Below are 15,910 nucleotides of genomic sequence, written 5' to 3' on the forward strand. Positions count from 1 at the left end.
GAAGCTTATCATGCCCACTCTAAAAATAACCATCTCCAATGGGCAAGATCTGCTCACTCAGCCCCAGCCTTGGTTTGCAAGCAGTGACATGACATTCAAAAGTGGCAGAAAGACTCTTTGGCAGGTCTGCAGTGCTTAAAAATCCAGACAGGTCACAGAGCAGGGCTTAAAACAAGTGGTTTCTGCTTAGGCAGAATCCAGTCTGCTCCCCAAGAGTGGGAGGTGCTGAGGGCTGAAGTGTACGTTCCCCGGTTTTGTTTTTTGTTTTTCCTGCAGGTCGCACTGTTCCTCCCTTCTCCCTGCCCCTGCTTCTCTCTGGGTTTTACGGTTGTGGAGCAGATCTGCCCCGAATAGGGGAGGTCATGGCACCCAAATGTTCCCCACTTAGCTCCAAGTGCTTGTGTAAATTAAAGCTGTTTTGTTTCTTACTGGTTGTCCCAAGCTCTGGAGACCCCTGTTCTGCTGTGCAGCATGCTCTAGCCTCTTCACCATTGTGATGTTTCCTCCTTATCCACCCCCTTACATCTGAACCCTGGAAGACAAGCTGGGTTTTGTCTATTCATTTGGCAGATGGTTAGGTTCAGATCATACAGGAACATAATGTTAGAAATGGAGCACGTGTGTTTGTGTTTTGTGTAGTGTGAAAGGGATCCCTGATCATTTTCTTCCTCTGTGGTCCTACAACAGCTAGCAGTTTCATGCAAACTCCTGTAGGTAACAGGAATAATAAAATTTTTTTTTCCTGCTTTTTTTTTTTTTCTTCCCCAAGTCTGTGCTGTATATACCAGCAGTGTGGTCTAGGCCAACGCTGAACATTTGTGCCTTGGACAATAGCACAGCCTGGACTGACTATTATCAGCTGCTGTTTTCTGGTTAGCTTTCCTTTTATTCAAGTGCACAATGCAAGCCTTTATCACCCTTCAGTCATAGTGACTCTTGAGGAATACATCTGGTTTTCTCTTTCAGCAGCTCTGAAAAGGTCAGTCTGTTCATTTCTTATTCGCAGGACACCACATTTTTTTCTGAGCTGGAAAGACAGGCCTACACCTTTTCATTCCATCTTGTACATAATTAGACATGGTGTCGCTCTAGAAACCTACCCTTGAAATCCTCCCGAGTAACTCTTTCAGAGACGGGGGAGAAGTGGAGAGGGAGAGGGAGCGTGGGGGACCACTTCCATCCGGTCTTAAATCTCATTGTGTGGCCACAAAAGCACTTCCCCCAGCGTTGCCTGTATGCTTTTTTCCCCCTTCTCCTTCTTTTTCCCCCCCTTTTCTTTCCTGATGCTAGTGATCGCTTTACTGACAAGCCACATGTGATAGAAGCTCTTGCATAAAGAAGTCCACAGATTATTTGTGCAAACGCGATTGTAATCATTTTCACTTCAGCGACGTCCCACATTCTTCACGCAGGCTGTAACATAATAACAAGTGTGCCCATGAGGAAAGAGCTCGCAGCAGCTGGTGTCTGACAAATTATCCCGTTCCAGACAGGCAAATGGTGACTTGAGCTCCAGCAGTCAAATGGATGTGTGTTTGGTGTGCCCCTGTGTGCCGGGCAGGGTGGGCTAAATCCTCTGCTGGAGGAAATCGTCATGGTTCCCCCCGCAGTCCAGTGCTTTCACCTCCGCTGAAGGTGACTTTTCCTCCCCAGCTGCTGCTGGCCAGGTTCAGCTTAAGACACTGCAAAGAATGGAGGGCTGCGAGCCTGGAGGGTCCGAGGTGCTCCTCACAGGTGAGTGCCAGTAGTGTCTGAGAGAAAGAAAGGGGAGGATGTTCCATGAAATTAGCCACTAGCCGGTATGAAGCAAACTAGGAGTGTCAACTTAATTTCTGCCAGGCAGATGAGGTTAGAGCTGTTAAGACTCAGTCAAGGGACAGTTGGATAAAAACTGCTGGTTTATTACGTTATTCTGCCAAGACCAGTAGGATGTTGGAGTATGATTCTTGAACTCTTGAAAATTATCCAGATTGCAGAGTTTCTATTTGGTGTTCTTCCCCTATTTCAGTTTCACCTTTCTGTGCGTGTCCTTATTTCCATCATGTGGCAGGAAGCGCTGGTGCAGGCTAGAAACTGGGAGCAAACTATCTGGTTTTCTTTATGTCCACCACATCTCTCCAGGTGCTCATAGCAGTGTGGTTGTGGTCTGTCAGGGCTTCTTTCCTGGGATGAAATCCATTCCTCTTTTGTTCTTTGAAACGTTACCATAGGATTTGAGTACTTGGTGCAGGGCCTTTTCCCATATGGGGGCAGTCCTTACAGCTGAAATCTCATGATGTTAACCCTGAAACTTCAGAGATAAATAGCAATTACCAGGATTATTTTTCCCTGTTAGCAATTTCCAGCTCTAAGCTAAATATGCGTGTGCCCACCACTAGCACCTTGCTTTGCTGCTCACATGGAAGCTAACAGAGTAGAAGAAATACATTGTGAGAGAGCAATATCAAAATGGCTGACTCAGGTGTGATCAGAGACCTCCCGTTTCAGCTCCAGCCCCTTCCAGAGAGCTGGTAGGTTTCGTCCTGCACAGTGGAGACCAAAGACATTGGCTTACCCAAGGAGTTTACAGCAGAGTGGGAGGAGAAAAATGAGCTTAAGGAGGCAAATAAATTTTCCATCACGCTATACCACAGTACAAGCTTTCTGTGAGACAAGGAACAGATCCTCCTCCTCCTTCATGTATTTAGTGAGTCACTGGACCATATCTTCTCTAATGGGCAGCCCTTCTTCCTTGCTTTTGATAGCAGACTTGATCCACACACTCCGCTATGGCAGAAGCATTTAAGCAGCCAAGATTCCTATTTAAGTTTTGTATTTTAAAGCAAAGAACTGGCTAAGACAGAAGGAATTTAATTTCTGGAATCAAATTCCTTGATTGGTTTAAAGCTAAATATACTCTCTTTATATATACGTATATATACACACTATATATATATTTAAAATGAAAGACTTCTGAGATATTTTGCGATTTACCATCCTTAGCAGTGAATAATTGCGTTAGGACACAGAAAGAACATTTGAAATCTTTGATAAATCACCCACATGATAGCAGCTCCTAGAAATACTGTCAGACATAGGGGCTTATCAGAGTTTCTATCAAGGACCCTGATTTTCACTGGTTTAGAACAATGTGGTCTTAAAATCTGCCCATAGCTAAAACATATTTTTGGTCTTATCATACTGGGCTTACAGTAAATTGGAATAGAAATTAGAAAAGTGTAGAAGAGTTATGTGGATTTTTATTACCTCTTGTAGAAAGACATAAAAGTCTAGAATCTTGGCATGCTGCAAAAGATACTGTTCCTTTCATTCCAGCATCACATATCTGACAATTTATGGGGTTTTTTTTTTTCATGGCACTCATGATGCTGAATTATCACCACCTTGTCTCACACAATTTGTCTGCACACAAGATACCACAACATGAAAAGAAAAATCTGGACTAAGGCTGAAAGCCTGATGTATACTCATCCTCCCTATGTTCTTTCATTCTGGATAAGGATGGAAGATAGATCTTCCTTGAAAAGTCACCTCTTGCTAACATCCTATGCCAGTGAGTTTCATAAACTCTGCACAAAATATATTCATTTAATTGCTCATTTTGTGCTGTACTACAAGCACTGGGTTCTGTTGGTTTGTCTTTTCAGAATAAAGCAGGCCATGGTGATATCCTCCATCAGAATACAAACATGCAACAGTTTTATTTTTCATTTTGGACTAGAAGAGACCTCTGTCTCCAGGTGCAATTCTAATAGAAATAACAAGTAATGTAATAAATGACAAGTATGAGACACATCAGTAGATGCTGATTTAATTATTGGTTGTTAAAATAAACCTGTCTCACAATAGAGTCTGAATGTGTCAAGTAATAATTGACTCGATTATGTGAAAAAAAAAAAAAAATGATGATTATTTTGCTTTTGTTTCCTATTGAGAAGATGCTACTGTGACAAACCTGAAATACTTAATTAACATTTTTGAGAAAAATCAGCTTTTTTTGTAGTGGTAAAAGCCGTAAGGCCAGAAATGTTCCTTTGTGGAGGAATAGTTTCACCACAGCTGTGATAGTCTCAGGACATAGGCAAGGAAAAGTTTGTAGTTTCCAATGAGTGTTTCTGTCAGAGGTAGTCTAACAGATATACATCTGATTTGGCTCAGAGAAGTTGTTTTCAGCTTTGAAGTATTTCAAACATTTAGAGAAGTTTTTGAGAGAGGAAATCTGTTCTACTTTTTCCAGCTACATAAGGTTCTGTGTTTAAATATATGACCTCAGCTGGAAAATGTTGTCTTACCTTTCAGCAAGGTCATTTTGATATTTCTGGAATATTTTATTCAAAAAGCTTCATAGGTAATTTCAAGGTTTCATTCCAGTTGGTAGGTGAATGATATTAAATCTGTAAGCATTTCTCAGCAAATGAAAAGTTCTGCTTTTTGAGCAGACCTTCTACAAAGATGAACAAATTTATTCAGAAATAGGCATTGTATGAGGCTGCTTTGAAAATAATGCCTCCTGTTTTATTATATTGGCCTGTGACATCAGAGATGGATGTTGCTGGTATGGCAGTAGAGACTGAGCCTTCCCACCAATATACCATTATATTTTGTTGCTATGTAACAGTTGGCAACAGAAGGGCAGTCTGAGAGAACAGCATCTGACACAGAAGTGTATATGAAGAAAAAGTGTGGAACTGAATTTCTCCATGTGGAAATAAAAACATGGAATCATAGAATGGTTTGAGTTGGAAGGGATCTCAAGGATCCAGCTACTAAGTCAGTTTGCCTAAGTTATGATCCAACCTAGCCTGGAATAATTCCAGGGATGGGGAACCTGCAGCTTCTCTGGGCAGCTGTGCCAAAGCCTCAATGCTCCCTCAGTGAGAATTTTTCCCTTCCATCTAATCTAGATCTCCCCTCTTTTAGTTTAAAGCCATTTCTCCTTGTCCCATCACTATCTACCCCTCCAAAAAAGTTATTTCCCTCTTCTTCATAAGCTTTCTGTAATTATTAGAAACCACAATGAGGCTTTCATGGAGCCCTCTCTTCTCCAGGCTGAACAAGCCCATCTTCCTCAGCCTTTCTTAATAGGAGAAGTGCTCCAACCCTCTGAGCATTTCTGTGGCCCTCCTCCAGACCTGCTTCACATCTTTCCCAAACCTGGACACAGTATTGCACATGGGGCCTCACAAAGCAGAGTAGAGGGGAATCCTAACCTGCTGGCCACCACTCTTGAGTTACATCCCAGGATACAGTAGGCCTTCTGGGCTGCAATTTCCTTCTGCTGGCTCATGTTAAGTTTTTCATCTACCAGAGCCCCCAACTCCTTGCCAAAGGACTCTCTCAATGAGCTCTTCTCCCACTCTGTACACATACATACAATTGCCCCAATACAAGTGCAACATCTTGTGCTTGGATTTGTTGAACCTCATTAGATTTACATGGGCCCACCTTCTGAGCTTGTTCAGGTTGCTCTGGTTGCCATCTGTTCTGTCTCTGTCATATAAGTATCACTCAGCTCACTGATAAAGTGCAAGGTGCTGCGCTTGGGCCAGGGCTATCCCAGGCATTTGTACAAAACTGGAACTCCTTGACTGCAGCCCTGCAGGGAAGAACTTGGGGATCCTGGTGGATGAGAAGCTGGACATGAGCCAGCAGTGCAGTCTTGCAGCCTGTAAGGCCAACTGTGTTCTGGGCTGCATTAAAAGAGAGGTTGGCCAGCAGGGAGAGGGAGGTGATTTTCTCCTTCGACTTGGCTCTTGTGAGGCCCCATCTGCATTCAGGCCTGGGGCCCCCAGTACAGGAAGGATGTGGAGATCTTGGAGTGGGTCCACTAAGATGATCAGAGGGCTGGAGCACCTCTCCTATGAGGAAAGGTTGAGGGAACTGGGATTGTTTAGCTTGGAGAAGAGAAGGCTCATTGTGGCCTTCCAGTACTTGAAGAGAGCTTATAAACAGGCGGGGGTACTACTCCTGGGGTAGTTGGTAGTGATAGGACAAGATAGGACAAGAGATAGGAGAGATTTAGGTTAGATACTAGGATATTTTCACCCAGAGGGTGGTGACACACTGGAACAGGTTGCCCAAGGAGGTTGTGGATGCCCCATCCCTGGAGGCCAGGCTGGATGTGGCTCTGGGCAGCCTGCTCTTGTGGTTGGCGACCCTGCATATAGCAGGGGGGTTGAAACTAGATGATCATTGTGGTCCTTTTCAACCCAGGCCATTCTATGTTTCACTGATTCTATGATGAAGGTGTTGAAGATCACTGAATCCAAAACAGACCCCTGTGGAACACCATTCATCACTGGTCTCCACCTGGTCTTATAGCCGTTGACTACAACCCTCTGGCTGCAACCTTCCAACCAATTCATTATCCACTGAACACTTTACCCTTTGAACCCATATCTTTCCAATTTGTAGAAAAGGATGTGTTGTGGTACCATATCAAAGGCTTTACAGAAGTCCAGGCAGACAACATTAGTTGCTCTTCCTTTATCTACTGATGCCACCACTCCATCAAGGAAGGCCACCAGTTTGGTCAGGCACAACCTTCCCTTGGTGAAGCCGGGCATGTCTTCCTGGAGGATCTACTCCATGATCTTCCCAGATACAGAGGTGAGGCTTTCCAGTCTATAGTTCCCCATGTCTTCCTTTCTCCCTGTCTTACAAATGGGAATTTCCTTTTTCCAGTCACCAAGGACTTCACCTGACAGCCACAATTTTTGAGAGTGTGACAGAGTGTAGCTTGGCGACTATATCAGCCAGCTTCTTCAGGAGTCTGGAATGCGTGTCATCTGGCCCCACAGACTTAGTGCACATCCATTGACATGCATTGATGCTTGCTGAATGTTTATGGAGGTCAATCTGTGGATGTGAGCACAGCGAAGCAGTGGGTGGTGTGTTTCAGCAGTGCTGAGAGTGACATGAAAGACAAGTTACGTTCCAGATAGCCATGCACAGTTGTCACCATGGAATGAAGAGCATCTTGATCAGCTCATCCATGCAAATTGGTGAATTATAACCAGAGAACTGTGTACAGAGCTGAATATCATCTTCAGTGTGTTGGAAACAACAATGGCAATGTTGGAATATCACAAAGAATTCCCATAGCACCTAATTCAAGATGCAGTCTTCAGAGTGTAAAGTGATGTGCACTGTCTTTTGGGATATGAAAGGGAGAATTCTCTTGTATTTCCTGGAACTTGAAAAAGCCATCAACTCTGATCAAGCTAAAGGCTTGAAATTCCAGAGTCATGCCAGAGAAGAAGACAACCTTTCTCTTGCAACACAATAATGCCAGACCCCATACCAGTTTGAAGGCCATTGCCAATTTTGGCTGCACTGTCCTACCACATCCACCATATAGTCTGAATTTGGTGACTTCTGACTTCCATCAGGAAGTCAGGTTGATGGAAGATGGACAGTGTAGGCAACATTTTCCTAGCAGTAACACCATCATAGCATCTGTGAGACAGTGGGTCACCTCTGCTGGTGCTTGTTTTTATGAGTGCAGTATGCAGGCTCTGGTTCATCAGTGGTGAAGATGCATAGTTAATCACGGTGGCAAAGTTGAAAAATATATTTTGCAGCTGAGAATTTATTAAATAGTGCTACAGAGCTCTTTTGCATTTGTTATAGTTTCAATGAAAATAAGTGGGAGGCACTACTTTCAGAGTGACCTCCATACTTCATCTGAAAATCTTAAAAAGTTGCAAGCCCTTTTGGCTTTGGAAGTGCTTAAGAAATTTCATCACTGATAAGTAGCCACAGTAACAAGGCACTGATGCATACTTGCCTGCAGGACCCTCCAAATTTCAGAGCATACTTTTTACAAACTGCCTCAGAAAAATCTTTGCTTTTAGTTTTTTAGGGGTTAAAAAAGTCAGTTATCAAATGAGACGTCATTGCCTGTGTCTTGCTGTGTGCATGTTTATGCTAGAAAAATGCATATGAAGGTTAAGCGTCTTCATTTACGTGTGTGTAATATATGTGCACTGTGTCTGCAGTATGTAAATAAGACAGCCACTGTCTAGTGAGGCACCCTTTTTCCTCTGTAGGGTGACTTCAAGCCATAGTGGGGAAATGCTTTCTTTGCCAGAAACCGAACTGATCTTTTGTTTCCATGATTGGTGAGCTATCCACTTTCACATTTCTCACTGAATTCCAGAGTTAGACCTTCCACTTCCAATGTGTCTTTCCCTTCACGTTAATGAGTGCACGGACATGTGAAATGAGGTTACAGGACACATACAGTCTACCACCTGTAAATTTCAACACCTCCTATAGCATGAAAGCGTCATAAAACTTTTCAGTTGATGTAATATTTTTTAATGATTCTGAAATATTTTATTTTCCCTTCCCTTCCAGAGTTATTTATGTATGTTACCATTGTAACTGCTCATGTAGCCACTCAGGTAACAGAGTTAAAATGATTGACACTGATATCAATTTTTTTAGTTGTTTTAGACAAGTGAAGGAAAAATGCATTACTTCATCATTTTTAAGCATGTTTCAAATCATGTTTATTTATTGGTAATTTGGTTCATAGGAAATGGGGGGGGAAAAAAAAGATCCCACAACATTATCTGTAGAGTGGCTATCAATAATTCATCATTCCATAAATATGCAAAGACATCAACTATGTTTAGGAATGTAATTTTTATCGGAAATCATGCGTATGTTTAAATGTTTGCCCCCTTGGCTAAGCCTTTCTACGTATGTTTGCTGTTCCACTTAGATGACCAGGTGAAGTTCAAGGTACATCTATGCATGACATTTTAGAAAAAGAAGTTTCCTCTGTCTGCCAATGGCTGTGAATTTCAGTGTGCCACAAAACCATAATACAACCTGATTATTCTTTGTGAGTGCACAATGTCAGGCTCATTCTGAGATGAACCAAAATGTCTTGTACTGCCCAATTAAATGGGTCAGCAGATATTATGCTTTGGTGTAACATCAACAGAACCATTCTATATTTCAGGGCCAAACCTCATGGACCCCTGTATGTTTCATAATATCATTGAATCATAGAATCATAGAAAGATTTGAGTGGGAAGGGAGCTTAAAGCCCACCCTGTTCCAACCACCCTGCATGGGCAGGATTGCCCCCCAGCAACTCAGCTGCCCAGGGCCCCATCCAACCTGGCCTTGAGCGCCTCCCAGGATAGGGCACCACAGCTTCTCTGGACAGCTGTGCCAGTAAATAATTTCCTCCTAAAATCTGATCTAAATCTTCTTTCTTATAATTTAAAATCAGTACTCTTTGCATTATCACTGGTAAAGAGTCTTTCCCCATATTTCTTTCCAAAGCCTTCTATAAGCATTGCTAGGCTGCAAAGAGATCTCCCAGAGCCTTCTCTTCTCCAGGCTGAAAGAATCTAAATCCCTCAGCCTATCTTCACAGCAGAGGTGCTCCAGCCCTCTGATCATCTTCATGGTCCTTCCTGGGCCCACTCTAACAAGCTCATAACTTTCTTTTGCTGGGGCCCCAGAACTGTATGCAGTACTCTAGGTAAGTTCTCACAAAAAAAAGTGGTATTGAAAGTGAGAATCACCACCTTCAGACTGCTGACACTATTTATTTTTATGGAGCCCAGGATATCATTGGATTTCCTAGCTGCAAGTACACATTGATAGATTCTGTTACTCCCAGGTCACTGCAATAGGACATGAAGGGCAATCTCAGATCTAGATATGGGCTCAGATCAATATTCATGACTCAGTGAAGTTACTGGACATTGAAAATCCAAGCTCAACTATAGATAGGACATCTCTGATACCTGAAAAGTCCCAGGATGATACTGAAACTTCTGTTATCTTGACAGCATTTCTATAAGGTGCAAGTAACAATTCTGAAGTCTATGAAAATCTCAGCAAGCAGTATTTCCATACTCTTTTAGTATAAACTAAGCACTTACTGTTCCATCTTTGCAGTTTCTTTCGTGTTAATCTGGCCATACACTGTCTATGAGGAGGCTACTCACTTTCTTAGCACTCAGCATCATTTGTTTTCCTTATTCCTTGTTCCTGTCAGAGGGCAAACACTATTGCTGTCACTTAGAAAAATAGGATTTTGCCTGCTGTGCTTGAGAAATCTTCAGCACCAGGCTGATTGTATAGGTTCCAGGAACTCTTGTTGTGAGGCTGGGATTCAGATGACTGATCTATAGCTGCAAAGGTTCACTGCTTTACTGCACCAGCATAAAATGGAAATGTTGTAGCATTCCCATCTGTGAAAGACTTGCCAAAACAGTTTAGTGTTTCAAAAGCCATGTACTGAACGAAGACAAGATCTCACTACAAGCAGTGGGAGCTGGGAGAGTTTATGAAGCAGAAAGTATGGGCTAAGGGAGAGATCAGACCAGTGATAGTTTACTGGCCTTGCAATTCTTTTAAGAGGCACTAATGGTAGTGGACTGCTACAGTGGAAGTAGACCCAGACTCATTTAAGGCGGTAGCATGAAATTGGTTGCAATAAAATTATGCATTAAATGTGCATTATGTTTAATAAGACTGTATTGCACTCCCAATGTTTACTCTGTGCCCACTGAGGCTGATCCAATTTTCTAAAGTTCTCCAATTGGTTTGCTATCAGGTTTTCAGCCAGAAGGTCAAATTTCACTTGCTGTTAGTACATGTCTCCATTACTTTGCTAAGGCATTTACACTCCATATTCATTACCTCTTCTTCTTCTTTTTTATCTATCTCCTGTAACTTGGCTTCTCCAAAACACTCCCTGTAGGTGGCATGTTTGACATAAATGAGTTCAGTCTTTAATAGATGTCAACTCAAGAACATATACATGTGCAAACACACACTCCTCAACACACAAAGAAGAAGAGGGGCTAAGGCTATTTTCAGACCCACATTGGAGGTAATTTTATGTTGCTGCTCTTAAGGTGTGTAAGTGACCTTTGTGAAATCATGGGTTTCGGATATGAAACTGGGAACATAAGTAGAGAGGCTGGAATATATGTTTAGAACAGTATGTGATCATGACTATACCAAACTGGGAGCTGGATTGTTTTAATCAGAGGCAATGATAGTTTTAGTGTTCCAAAAACACATTATTTCCTAACATCTCTACAAACTCTGTCAGCACTGAGCCCAGTGTGGGTAACACAGGCAAGGAACCAGCAGGCATACTTTCTTAGGGCTTTCTGTTTCTTCATGAAAGCACTAGCAGGAAAATACCAGCCTGCTTGTATTCTGTTCTCTTCTATTAGGAGATCATGTTGAGAGAATTCAGTGTGTCTAACAAGTTTCAGCCAATAACATAGCATTCATCACTTCAAAATGGACTGTCCTTGTTAGCAAAACTGGCTGGGTTACCCAGAAGAAGCCATTGTCCAGGACACTTGGTACTCTGCCTTGGCAGTAAGGTCTATGCTGAGCCTTCAGCTTGATTAGTTAGAGAAAATGCAGTGGAGGCCCTAAAAAGTCTTGCTAGTGCCTTATAATGAAGTATTTGAATTAGCTAGCTGCAAGGTATGTCTACCCCGCTGTCACTTCTCTGTCTCCAGGCTGAGGTAGATGTACTCATGTTTGCTTTAAAGCTATATCCTGGCAGGCTGTTGACTATATGCACCTAAAACCTGCCCAAAGCACAGAAGCCAGCCTGACTTCTTAGGAACTGCCCTTGGCTCATCCTTGCCAACCTGCCAAAGGCACAGCTGCCTGCCTGCAGCAGGCCTTCATGTTCAGTGATGGCCAGCCTCAGGAGCTTCCTGGGGCCTCCCAGTGCTGATTAGATCTTCTCTAGTGGATATGAATCTTCTAAGTGCTTAGCAGTCATCCCAGTAAGATGCAAGGCAAAATGCTTGGGCTGCAAGAGCAAGAAGGTGGCAGGTCCATCCAAGGACCAAGCTGGAGGTTCTATGAAACTATTTTATCCACAGCAGATTGTGTCCCTGGCCTCACCTGGGGTGGTTGCTACTTCTGCTCTAGATGGGTTATGCTGCTCTCACACCCCATCAGGCAGTATCCTCCTGCTTGTATATGTGACATAACGTCACAGCACCAGTTTCATTTTAACGCCCAGCTTCTGGTGTATGACAATTCTTCTCCTCCAACTTTCCAGTTGTTGGTCTTTGCCAGACTTCAAGTGGTATAATCAGCTTTTAGCAGTGCCTTATTGGCATTGTTGCATCGCTGCAGTGTAAGCTACAGTGTCTATTTTTATTTTTATGTATGTATGTATGTATATATGTATTTATTTATTGATTGATTGATTGATTGATTGATAACTAGAGCAAGCCATTCCTACCTCTTTAAACCAGCTGGAGACCTTTTTTTCTCTAATGTTCACAGCCTGAACAAAGGAGCATGGGTCTTTTTCTGGTAGTTCTTGAGGAAGGAACAGGCTTAACTGAACCTTAAGCTGTCATTTAAATATTTTAGCCTGAGAATAATTTGTGCTGCTTCATATGGGGGCTGGAACTGGGCAGTGAAAGTGGAGCTCTGCTGAAGGAAGTGCTGAATCATCTCAAAACACAGAGAGGTTGTGGCAAAGCTCACAGCATTTCTCATTCATTACACAGCCAGCCTTGTCTGCCTCTTTTGTCTCCTCATGTACAGACTGTGCTATATTTTTTGCTGCTTGTGTATGGAGAGAGCCATGTGTTGGTGCAGTTTTTCTACCACTTCTACCTCTTTTGTTCCTGAATGTAAAGGCAGTGAATTAATTTGTGCTACTTGTGCACTGATAGACACAAATTTTGATGTTACTCTTCTGTACTTTGTCATTATTGTGTGGAAGTAGCAGTCTGTGGATTCAGAAACATGACTTAACTGTTGAGAAAGCACTGATACTCATTTTTGAACTTACAGTGTGTCATTTTCATAAGATGTTAAGCATCTGACCTATTTTATAGAAGCGCTTTGGGTGTTGTGAGCTAGATTACAAAACCTGTGGTCCCCCAAAGTCATTACTTCAAAAATCCTCAGAGAAATTTTGTTACCGACCTCTAACAGTGAATAATATATTTCTTGAAAACCATCTTTTTCTAGGTACATGCAACAAACCATTCACTTTTTTACAAAAATTTATATGCATGGATTTGTGTGTTCACCACCTACGATGTTCTTCACCTGGATCTCTGGGTCCTATGTATAGACAGAGAAGACCAAGAGGTTGAGCAGGGAGTGTACCTGTCCCTGAACTGCCTCACCTCCATGGAGTCCTTATGGGACAAGACCAGGTCCCCATCTCCCTTAAAAGGCCCAAAATATCCTTTGGCATGATACTGAGGCAAACAGCTGAGGCAACTGCTGCCTTAACTAACCCAGCTAAATCTATCCACAGCCATGAGTCAGAGTCCTAAATCTATGTGTAACCAGTCCCCACCTGCTTTGCACTTGTCCTTTCACTTTTCCTCATAGAGTGAGTAGAGAACCTAGGTTTTTCTGAGTGTCTGTCCAGACCCTCCTTCAGTACTTGTCTTGACTGGCATGTTGTATTGCTGCAGAAGATAGCATTGCTGTTAACTGACCTCTGATTATGTCCCAAAGGTCCCAAAGGGAGGAACAAGATCAGAATAAAGACAGGGTAGAAAAGGAACAGCTGTCCCTTTTGCGACATGGAGAATCTTGGTTGAGGAACATTAAGGCTGCACCTCATAAAAGCCTTCCCCTAAACAGGTGGTCAACTTGGGTAGGACGTTTAGACTTCACCTAGAATTCTTCAACTGGCACTATGATTTAGACTTTTGTAGTCATCACTCAGAAAGCTGTTGTTATATTCATATCTAATTATTTTGCTTGTTTGTTTGTTTGTTTTCTTCTTGGGTTGTGGCTTTCTACTTCATCCCAGCTGTTTGCATTTGCTACTGCTAACTTGAAGATGAGAGCTTGAGAAGGGACTAAATTTCATTGCTGCCTGCTAGTGAAAGACATACGAAAAAGGGGCATAGTTTTAATTTGAGTAAATTAAATTAAATTGCTGAGAACAACAAAAGAAAACAGCCTTGGCTATCTGGTTTCCATGCATAGGAAAGAAGGACCTAATTCATTTCCCACTGAAACCAGCAGAAGGAATTTCACTGAGTTCACTCCACATTGTATCAGACCACAAGTAAGTACTTTTTAATTATTTTTGGAAGCTTTTTTTTTCCCCCCCTCATTTGCTTTGGCTTCATTGTGTTCTACTAGAAAAGAGAGTGGTGGAACACGTTAGTATGATGATACGTGGCTTGTGCTGCTATATTCTATGATGTCTTGTGCTGCTATGTAAGTGCATAATTCACATGTAATTGGTAGAAGGCCAGCTCAGTCATGAAAGCACAAACAGATAAATACTTTTGCTTAAAACTCACTTCCAAACTCACACACACAAAAAGTAAAAAATGCTGTTCGGTTTTTCATCAAATAAGAACTTCTAAAAAGTATGTTTTTTGTTGTGTTTTCTTTTTCTTTCTTTTTTTTTTAATAAGTAATAATAATAAAAAATAGTAGTGCAGAGGAGTGTCCATCCTAGTCAACTTGATCTTTTCTATTCTCCTGTGTAGATGAAAGTGAATGTTAACTACATTGCAGAGCATGGAAAAAATCATCTTGACTTGCAAGAAGTCAGACTTCCTCTAGGAACCCAAAATGTCCTTCAGTGGAACTATTAAAGCAAAGAGAAGACTCTGGACTTCAGTCTGAATGACAATAAAGACCCTGTTTCTGCACAACACAAGCACAATCATTTCGAACTGCCTTAGATGTAAGGCTGTAATCCAGGAAGGTGTTTATACACATGCCTGCCTGTAAACAAATGCTTAATCCCATTGGAATCAATTGGGCCTCAACTCACCTCGAGTTTTCTTTGCTGTGATGAATTTAAACATCTGCATTGAAGAGAAAATTGCTCACAGCACCCTAATCTTTAACAAGCACTGGAAAAAGTTTGCAGTGAAATCAGCAGGACTTCAGGCAATGTGAAGGCCTTTCTGAATCCAGCCTTGTCCAGGCCCCCAAATCTTCCAAGAGCAAAGGGTGCTGGATGAAGCCATAGATGCAACTAGATGTTTTCACACTTCTGCAACCCCCTACCCTCCCCCCCACCCCCCCACCCCCCACCCGAAAAAAGCAGAAAAGATTGGAGAAGGAAAGAAAAGGAAAACAAGGGTGTGTTTTATTGTTTTGCCACCTTTCAGAAGAGTAGCTGGTGAATGAAATGAGTGAGGTTGTGAGAAAGAAGTAGCTGGTTCCAAATAGCTACTGATTTGATTTCCTTCTTTCAAATGACCTGCAGGCTGCTAGTTTTGGTTTCCGCACTCCCAGGAATAACTGAGATCAGCAGTGCATGGATCACATGAAGAACAGAGATTATCCAGGAATAAGCTGTTCTCTCATTCCTTCCAGCCCTGCTCTTTTGTATGTTCCCTGTCAGCATTCAAGGTTCCATCTCTTTGTGTTTCAAAGGTTTATCTGAATAAAACTTAATGGAAGCTGGAGGACTAGATGTTGTCTATGCCTCATGCCCATATTTCCTATAAACTGCTGGCAAGCATGTGAAAAGTTCTCCAAATTGACAGTGCACACAATGTCCAAATCTAATTTGAACTGCATGGTGCAGCTTCAGCTTTCAATCACACAGCACTTCCCCTAAAACAGTGACTGTAGCTGCATTTCCAAATTGGGACATTTGAGAAATTGCTCATCACGCAGCTCCCTCAATAGACCAACATATGTTTCAGCAGAATCAACAGGCTGACAAACTCCAGGCCACTGAAAATTTTATGTATTGGAGAGCGTGTGTAGGACATGAATCAAATGTGTGTCATGCTTCAGAACTTGGTATGTGAATATCTGCAAACATTTTCCAGTATGGTTATTAATTATAGGGATGCTGTAAACAAGTCAACCTTCCTCACACATCTCATTTCAGTTCTATGCAGCAGCAGAGAGCCTTGGCCAAGTGACATTGCCAACC

At 42.2% G+C, this 15,910-nt stretch overlaps 1 long non-coding RNA gene across 1 annotated transcript; it reads left to right on the forward strand.

Moving 5' to 3' along the window:
* The first annotated feature begins 1,446 nt into the window (after positions 1-1,446).
* On the forward strand, positions 1,447-15,023 carry LOC122177039. Its single transcript, XR_006177915.1, has 3 exons — positions 1,447-1,734; positions 13,984-14,065; positions 14,499-15,023. It is a non-coding gene; the product is annotated as an uncharacterized LOC122177039 (long non-coding RNA).
* Positions 15,024-15,910: the final 887 nt, after the last annotated feature.

The sequence above is a fragment of the Lagopus leucura genome, unplaced genomic scaffold, assembly GCF_019238085.1.
Source record: "Lagopus leucura isolate 7727_CA_CO unplaced genomic scaffold, USGS_WTPT01 Super-Scaffold_810, whole genome shotgun sequence".
In the NCBI taxonomy this organism is placed as follows: domain Eukaryota; kingdom Metazoa; phylum Chordata; class Aves; order Galliformes; family Phasianidae; genus Lagopus; species Lagopus leucura.